This window comes from Dermacentor andersoni, chromosome 10, assembly GCF_023375885.2.
Source record: "Dermacentor andersoni chromosome 10, qqDerAnde1_hic_scaffold, whole genome shotgun sequence".
NCBI lineage: Eukaryota > Metazoa > Arthropoda > Arachnida > Ixodida > Ixodidae > Dermacentor > Dermacentor andersoni.
Genome location: NC_092823.1, coordinates 67,081,650 through 67,091,523, shown reverse-complemented (window position 1 = coordinate 67,091,523; position 9,874 = coordinate 67,081,650). Strand labels below are relative to the sequence as shown.

At 41.7% G+C, this 9,874-nt stretch overlaps 1 long non-coding RNA gene across 1 annotated transcript; it reads right to left on the bottom strand.

The window, feature by feature from the left end:
• Positions 1-3,375: 3,375 nt before the first annotated feature.
• Positions 3,376-9,536, bottom strand: LOC129388318 (uncharacterized). Its single transcript, XR_008615295.2, has 4 exons — positions 9,485-9,536; positions 8,906-8,974; positions 8,544-8,603; positions 3,376-3,555 (listed from the first exon to the last, which is right to left on the bottom strand). It is a non-coding gene; the product is annotated as an uncharacterized lncRNA (long non-coding RNA).
• Between the last annotated feature and the right edge of the window lie 338 nt (positions 9,537-9,874).

Sequence of the window (9,874 nt, the reverse complement as noted above, 5' to 3'; positions counted from 1 at the left end):
AACGATACGTGTGACGTTCTCGGAGGAGGTGGGCTCACGCGGTGGACAAATGTCTTCGCACGTCGATGAAGCTGCGGTATTGGGTAGCCGCGTAAACTGTTGAACTATGCGGCGACTCTTCGCGTCTTCAAAGCGGCGACATTCGTTAATGATCTCATTCACCGTTGTTACGTTCTTATAAACAAGCAGGTTAAACGCGTCGTCCGCGATGCCTTTTAAGACGTGGCTGACCTTGTCTGCCTCTGCCATATTATTATCTACTTTGCGGCAAAGAGCGAGGACGTCCTGGATATACGCCACGTAAGATTCAGTGGATGTCTGTACACGGGTCCCAAGGTCCTTCTTCGCAGCACGTTGGCGGCCGACAGGCTTGCCGAACAAATCTCTAAGCTTCTGCTTGCACTGGTCCCAACTCGTAATCTCTTCTTCGTGTGTTTCGAACCAGACCCGTGCCGTTTTCTTGAGGTAGAATATTATATTGGCCAGCATAAGCCTGTTGTCCCACCTGTTGTGTGCGCTGACCCGTTCGTAATTCTGCAACCAGTCATCGACGTCAACGTTCTCGATCCCGGAAAACATGCGAGGGTCGCGAGGCTGGGCCAGGAGAGTTCAACCATGGCCCCACAACGGGGCCGTGGTGAACTCTCTCCTTCGGATGACATGGTGGCCAGGTTACGTCCGCTGCGGAGCTCCGTCTTGCGCAAGTGATTACCTCGCACCTCCAGCAATGATGTTACGGAAAGGAAGAAGCGTGCGTCTATTTAAGATGGCTTTTAATGGCTGTGCCAACAAGCGTAGAGCAGCGATAAAAAAACTACCCTCTTCCTCGTCGTCTCTCAGGCCACCATCATAGTCCTCTTCTTCACACATTACCGATTGTGACATCATATGTATATATATATATATATATATATATATATATATATATATATATATATATATTTATATAAATACATAATAACGACGTCCAGAATAGTTGAAAAGGTCGAAGGGCGAATATAACGGCAGGTATGTCTACGATCCCTGGACATTACTTTCGAACAGCATCTCCAAACGATTCTAAATAAAAACAATTACTTTAATATGACGGTTTTTATAGCAAAACGCATGATAACGTTTTCCGCCTATCGCGCCATAATATAAATAGCGAAGCAGCTCATGGCAGTTCAAGTAAGTAGGAAACAGTACACATATGCCATAAATTGTTGAACGGCTGCATTCACGGGAGCAAACAAGATAAACGTGCAAGGTAGTGATTAGATCTTTCTTCATTTTATTTAAACGAATAATCAATATCATCTGTGTAGATTGTTTGTACGCACTCACCAACCCACTATTTTGGCATAGTACATATATATATTTACGAAACGTCCAGAAAATATTTAACAAATTTGCACCAATCTAACTACAATTTCTTAAATAAAAATCATGCGTTAAGACTTCAGGCAAAACTTGTGTGCGCGGTACAGTCGTGGCTAAATATATTCACTTCATAGTACAGAAAGTAAAGCTCAGTGAAAGGTATCCAGCCACACTGCCATTGAACGGACCTTGAGTGTTGTGGTTGGTAAACACTTAAAACAAAGTTTGGTCGATCTCCTATGGCAACTAGTCGCTAATATACAGAGTTGTGCGTGTGTGCGCTCATTTCTATGTTCTACGAAGCTGTTTCAAGTGGAAATATGATTGCACCATTTCCTTTTATTGCAAATGAGCGTGGTCCTAAAATTCATGAATAATTTTCAATGGATATATGCGGCAAATAAAACACAATAGAATATAACAGGCAATAGAATATGCGGCTAATAGATTTTCTAAGAACATCACATAATTGAGCCATACCCTCAAGAGCAGACATCTTTTAGTGATTATATGATGAGATATTTTACGTATATAGTTCAAGTAAAAAGGCACGGCTATGAAGGAATGAAGACATCTCAAAAGTGTCGAAGCACTTCACATAACCGGAAAATGTCAAAAATATTCAAAGCACTTGCGCAGCGGACCGATGATTGGGATTGCCGGACGAGACGCTAGGGGCAATAAGGCGGTTAGATTGTACATATTGAGACACGAATTCAAAAGTTTTTAGACATGGTGGGCAAGCTGTTAGATCAAAATCTTGTTAGCGCTTTTCATGCTGAGCACCTAAGTATAAAGCCCAGATTGATAAGCTACCCAGCGTGAAATATTAGATGAGTTCAGCTGAACCATGAAGCTGTTTGTTTACGGTTGATGTTTTATTATGTGCCGTGTGCCATATTGCATGCGAATGGGAAGTGATTCTGTCGCTTGGTATGTGTAAAGTTATTAGCCGATCTACTTTTGTGAGGAACATGTTCCAATTTGGCTGAACATAAAGATGATTGAAATCATTAAACGACATGCCAATAAACAAAGCTAGTTTCCTCCATATGAGTTCGAAAGTTGCTTTTCTGCAATCCTAAATAATTTCCTTTGGGATAGAAATACTGATACTGAACGTTCGAAATGAATTTTCACTGATGTCTGATGAAATATGTAATAAGGGAAATTCAATCGGTTTCGTTTGTACGAAATCAGTGTTCTCGAAGAACTCGAAGAAAAAATACGCACTTTTGTTGTTTCTGATTGAAGCCTGGTTAGCGCAACGGCATAGCATGAATTCAAGGGCCTTTAAATATCATTAAAATTGTAGTAAAATGTTGGACAATAATTCAACTATATTTTCTTCTGTGCCACGCATGCAGGCGGGTGTTCTCGGAAAAGTTTTCAGGCTATTTCACTTAAAGCTTACTTCCTGGATTGCAGGGAGGAGGTAGTTATGACTGTGAGAGCAAGTCAACGCAGCTAAACATTTTCCAAATCAGGTTTGCTGAAGTTTTCCTGGGAAATGTGCGCCAATGGTTTGAGCAGTTCCGCAGCCACAGCCATGGCCTGGTAAGGTTTAGCAACAATATTATGATGTTTATATACCAGTGTAGGTTTCTGACAAAGATAAGCAGTTTCCTTCTGATCATGGTTCCGTACTTTGGTTATTATTCACTTCACCAGTCTATTGCATTCCCAAAGCATGCGAAATGCAGAACATTAATGCATGACATGCATACGAAATGAAGTTGCTTAGCTCGTGGTTGAATTGACAGGTCCAACATCCCTACCTTCCTATGGATTCCACGAATTCACGCTCATGCGGAAAATAAAAATTATATTTTAAAATAGGCGCTTTGTAGCGATTTTAGCAGGGAACCGTATTCCTCAGGGTGATAGCACCATGGGTGCACTGGAACATTTGATTCACCATATCATTCACTGCGTCAGTACAGATAAGTTTAGAAGGAAGTACAATACCATGACGAGATTTACATATGCAATTGATTCAGTCTGGTAATGTAGTAGGAGAAATTTGACAAGCGCATAGTAAGCGAGCTTTATTGCCAGTCAGTCGTCGACTTCAATAAATTTACGTACACAAACAGATTTGCAGTAGAGGTTGGAGGCATACGCCTACGAGGAAACCCTTGGCTTTGCAGCTTTTGGTGCAGGCACTGGGGTCTGGGCATCCAGAGCCATAACCTGCAGCGAAGACATGATGGAATTCGAAAGAACGTCGATTATTACACTACAATTAACTATTTATGTTAACGTATTTTAGTCACAGTGTAACGTTCAATGCTTGCTTATTAGAACATTGCTATATCGCGACACACCTTATAGGCTAATGGAAAGTTCGCGCATACGTGAATTGGTCGAGTCATTAGCTCATTTAGAATAACGGGAACACCCCTTCGCGCCTCACTCTTTCGCGTTGTGCACATCGACAAGTTCTACATTGTTCAGTTACAGGTATGTCCAGATCTAAAGTGGATAATTTTAACGACGTTTATGATGTGTAGGCTGAGTTACTACAGGGTGCCTTCATCACAGCTAAAGGGCATTGCGTCTGTAAACAAGTGCAAAATCATACGAGAATGTCGATAAAATATACAATGAAAACTGTGCGGAAGGATAAATACTGCGTTAAAAACCCTAATAAGCGAACATGTTCAGTTTACTCTTCTGATAGTCGATTCGTCTCTACATGGCGTGGTATCGGGCACAGTGCGTCAATATGCCACCGGATATTCTCACCGCATGCGTACACTCTAAAAACTAGAGAGGGTATCGCAGGAGTGAAGGGGCCGATTTACTCTTTAAAGCCTTGTTCTACTCTCACAAAATGTCGCGTGGAGCGAAATGCATTGTTCACTCCGTCACCAAGAGAGAGTGAAATGTCCCTTTCATTCTGCCCTTCTGAGAAAGAGTAGAATACCCGTTCTGCTCTTGCGGCAGTAAAGAACAAAATGAAGCGTAATCTTCTTCTTCAACTGCAGGAGGCTGGCCCCGAACATAGCCATGTATCACTCGCGCACACTGAGCAAAGAACGCACCGTTTTGCTTCTAGGAGAACAGGCAGCCACAGTTGAAAGGAACGCCGAGCGAGCGCTCTACTTTTTGACTCGGAGTTTCTCCACCGTGCGCGCGCTCAAAAGTAGCGGAACAACACTGCACCGGAGAAAGATAATCCGTCCAGCGAGCAGCACCGAAGGCCATCCAAAGGAGACCGACAGTCGTTCGTCCTTCGTTAAATATAACGAAAAATCTTTTACGGTCAGTGAATTCTAACTTAGGTGCGCATTCTGCGTACATGACATGCCTTCGCCAGGAAGTCGTCGCGGCGCTTAGCTGGCGCCCTTGACAACGAACTAGGCAAGTGGGCTGTGTCTCTCGATGTCAATCGAAAAAGCCAGTCGTCGCGATAACTGCGTGCGATTGTATCACTTGCCGCTCTCCGTAAGAGCTTTGAAAATTGTAAGCGCTGCCAGAACCATGGTATATTCAGTAAGACGTAAGGCGAGAGGACGCTTAAACGGGGTTGTTCATCAGCCCATGATTCCGAGCCTAGGCGAAGCGTGCTTATCCAGCTTTTTGTGTTTTTTTTATGCGAATTCATTCAGTTTGGCAGTATGCTGGGTACGGGATGCTCTTGAAATAAGGGGTCACATAACAGAGAGGCGTTATTTCGCTGGCCGCATGCTTTCATTATAAATAAGCCGGGCGCTTGACGGTGTCTTTCGCCAATGGGTAATTGCCACCACTGAAATTACGTGCAGCGCCAGTGCTAGCTAGAAACGCAGGCATTCAGCTGCATGCTGCAAGAGGTCAGTTCAAGAAGTCAACTGTCGGTTATTTATTTTTTGTTTAAATCTAAAAATTGAAGCTAGTATAGCAGTTGGCTGCGGCAGTCATTCATATCTTCCACATGCATTTCGTTAGGAAGACTAAGAGCTAAGGCTTTCATTGAGTGCCATAACCTTGACTGTCTTGATGTTGTTTTCCGCCGTGTCCTAATTTTGACTTTTGCACATGACACTTTTCAGGCACCCGCTTTATATAACGCAAGAAGCCAGCTCCAAAGCACAAGGATGTGAAAGAGCCAGCCCAGCGAGACTTACCGCATGGCAGAGGAGCGCACGCCAAAGAATCAAAATACATTGCCATGAAATTTGAACCAGAAATCTAGAATGTGGGTATATTGGGTGTACCATTATACTAAATCTCAACAAAATGAAAATACAGTATGTGACACCAAGATTAAAATTCCTACCTGGTCTAGGCAGTCATTTTATCATGGTATATTTATGTAATGTCTCTGATGGGAAAGCGACAATCAGGTATGCTTTCAGGAGACAAGCACATAATGGAGCAAGTGCCATTTAAGAGTTAGAAATGTGCTTAAAAAAGCTCATTAGTTTTGGGAGAAGCGACTGCTTTTTGTCTTGCCTCCCAACAAATATACCCATGTGAAACAATATAGGGTTCCAATGAAATTGCATATTTGCTTAGTGACATAATGCATACTTGCAAGGAGCACGGCGCCTGTGTTAACTATAAAAACCAACAGCTCATACTTGATTAGGTGCTTACATATATTTAATAGCTTACATTTAACTGAACGCGAATGCAAGGGTGCAAATACAGAACACTGTAATTGCATATTTTAAATGCTGACATGAAGCAGATAGATATTCACATCTTCCCTTTTATCTACTTTTACACCTAATTTAAGAGGTATGGCTTCCTTTTAGTTTACAGAAAGGGGAAGCATTGGGGGAAGAGTATCCCATGTTTAAGAAGTCTTTATCGTTTATGTGCATGCTCACGAAATCAGTTTATTAGAACCGCTCTTGCCTTCTGAAGCGAAAAAAGGAGCAGTTAAGGCATTTAACTATGTTCACCATGGTGCACACAATACGTCTTAGAAGCCGGAGAGTCACTTTGAATTGAAGATTATTTTTAAAATACAAAATAGTGGTTTCTCCTTCTCTGAAATTGTAATGTGATAGCTTCTGGCAGGAATTTGATATTTTGATTAGAGTGACTCAATCTACTTGCAAGCCAAGAATGCTAGTGGAGGTAGAGGTACGTTCAATGCAAAGAACTGAGGGCATATGAGTAGAACACTTGTTCTTCAATTGGCGGATGCGAACATACAGTATTAAACAAGAGCCTCTTGGTGTCAGGGCTTCTGTAGACATAATTTTTATAAGGCAAAATAAACTAAAGCATTTTTGCACATGGTAAATTTCTGGACTTAAGTTTCTGGATGTATTATTCTTCCCAGACACATATGTACTTGTTTTGAAACAAAGATTCTGTGATGCCTGATAATTTTTCTTCCTTTAGCTCATCTTCACCACTTGAGTTGGAAAAAAGCTTTGGTTTCAGGAAGTTGGTTCATTGTGCAAATATATGTAAAGTCGCATGAAAAATGCAGCAGCATGGCAGGGATATGTGAAACAGGATGGTGCCATTCTCAATTTATGTTTTGCTTCCTTGTTCGTCCTTTTCGTGCAATTTCGGGCCTGTACTTATGCTTATGTTGCCTTTGATGCATCATATTGATCACATCTGATTTTTGGTTCACATCTGAAGCCGTCCTATACTTTAGTTAGATTGCATATTCAACGACTCCCAATAACTGATCATGTATTTATGCAAGCTGCTCCTCGGAACTATAGTATTCTTACAGTAATGGGGATGAAGAACTACCGTGTATGAGAAGAAATTTGATGTGCAAGATTGTAATGCGACCACTCTTTGCCATTTTACACTCATTTGCTGCGCACTAGATAATATACTCAATTTTTTTCTTTATTTACGAGACTTTAACGGATGAATCCCAACAGCACCAGGAACCTACTTTCGTGAGGACGCCAACCGAATAGGAAATTTGATACGCCTCTGTACCGCTTTGAGGCCGGGGCGGGATATTGCTGCAGAACGACGACAAGAGCCACATGGAAACAATGGGATGCACCCGATACATGAATAACTTAAGTGAAATATAATCAAAGCTAGCTAAACCTGCGACCTTAGATAAGAACACGCAACACATTTCTAAATGCACTGTACTCTCAGTCACGAACATCCATACGCTGTATAGGACGCTATCAAATGAGCTGCTGTCTTAGAATATTGCACATAAAAAAGTTTCTTGCACAATTTATCTACATTACCAGTCCCACGCTGAGCAGCTCATCTGGTAATCTCTGCCATATAAGTACACACGCTTTGTGCCAGAAATGCGTTTCGTGGCCAGTAATGTGGCGCATATTTCTCTTTGATCATACTGGAGTAGCAAGCCAGCGGGTATATACGCGCCGGCAAAATTCTCTGTTTTTCTAATAAAGAGCCCTCTCTCTCTCTCTTTGATCGTAGTATCAATACTTTGTGAGTTTCCACATGTTTGTTCCATGTTTAACTTTGCAATGTGTACTTTATTTTTGAAAAGAAGGACCTTATTGAAATAAAGGATATTTCTGCACTGTAATACTGATGACACTTTAGAAAATATGCTTATGTTTTGTTTTAAGATGTGTTCTAAATTTCATAGGCATCATTGCAATCTGATTTTATATGTTTGTCAGTAGGTTTCTCAAATTATTATTCAGTTTGTCTTCTCACTGATCAATAAAGATTTTGACCTTTTAAGAGAAAATGATTCATTTGAGTAACTAGACCACTGCAGATTACATTCCATTCACCAAGCATAAGTGCAGGAGCGGCTTATGAAGGAATGAAATATTCCCCACGTGTTAGTATTGCGAATCCGTTCTAACGGGACCAGGTATCTTCATCAAGCTTTTATACTGCTGGGAAGAGTACTAGCACTCTGTTCTGAAGGAGTAAAAGCACAGTGTTTGATGAAGTAGAAACAATCGGCTTGGAGGAGCAGAAGTACTCGGTTTGGCGGAGTAGAAGCAGACGGTCTTGGGGTGTACTTTACCCTCGTTGGGAGAGTATTGGTACTTTGCGGAAGAGTACTAGCACTCCCTTGCGGTGGAGTTTTGAGCTAAACGAGAAAAAACACTCCGTGTTTTTCTCGTTTAGCTCAGCGCCACTTGTTGGCTGCACCGTGGAGGCACTTCATGTTTGCATCACCACTCATCCACCATGCGGCCCGATCTGCCAGTATTAAGCGGAATACTGCACAAGCAAGAACTATCTATAGTTTGACTTACCACTTCCCGTTCGCGCCTCGTCATTTCTCTCGTCGGCTGCAGTGATCATCCCCACGAACGCTGCGAACACAAGGACAAACAAATCATCATCAACAGAGCATCAAAGTGAAAATAAAGGTTTCTTTGCCTATCTAGAATACTCTGCTACTGTTAAACAGGATGCGTAGTCAGAAATATTGTTCTCAATAACATGGAACAAGGAAGTACAATGTGGAGGCATGCAATGTATTGGATAATGCCCCGAGATGCAGCTACGCAACGGGTCTCCTGTTCCGTGTCCAGTAGTGAATTTCGGGTACATTCTGAAAAATGATTCTGTTTTGCCTAATATCAAATCTGTTGATGAGGCAGGACTTGCTCACCTGTAAGGAGTGCGACGAGCATGATGGCAGCGGTGAAGTTCATCTCAGCAACGAGTCTGACTTTATTGTCTGCGACAACAAAGAGAAAAGTACAGCTCCTGTGGCTTACGAAAGAGAGCGTACAGATGAGGAAAAGTGAAATTCAAGTCCCCTGGATGATGAGTGCCTTCAAGCATACTTAATATACCTAAAATATTATCAACCTGTTCCTGTTCGTGAGATCCTATGAGAACCAGAACTTTGAGTACCTAAGGCTTTGCGACTTGATCAGTTATGTCTAAGCTTAAGCTTCGCAATATGACTTTTTTGCACATTTTGCGATAAGCGTATCAGTTACGTATTTCAAATATCATAATCAGGAAAGCTAAAATATTGTAGAAAATCAGATTTCTATTTTAAATTCTAACATGCTGGACTTCGAGCCATTTCATTATGGGGATCTAATGCAAGCGAAGAGTTACCGAAGACTGATAAATTATAACATAACACAGGGATCGTTTATAAAATCGACTCGCAGTAGCCAATAATAGAGCGATAGAGGAGAAAATTCGTTGATTGCTCGGACAAATATGAAAGTACCTGATGGGACGAAATACCAGGAGGAGGCCAGCTACTGGATCGAGCAACTGATGCAAGGTGCACGAAGGCCCGACCCTCTGTGTCTTTTATATCTCTCCTTTGGCCAGAAATTAAAGCGCACGTGGAGGAGACTGCCACGTAGCCGCTTACAAATGCATTTTGCACGGGTGAATGCCTTTGCTGTCGTTGTTTTCATGGTGTTCTTGGTCTGTTTAAATAATATAGCAATGAATACTTGCAAAGAATCTACTTAGAAACAGGAAACGGGATACATAACTTTCTTATCGGTAGGCTCTTTTTATATCCATGTCCTAAAATAGGTCCCGCCCCGCTTTAGGTTTTATGTATATTACATCCGGAAAAAGAATGTGTCCTGTTCTATCGTAAACA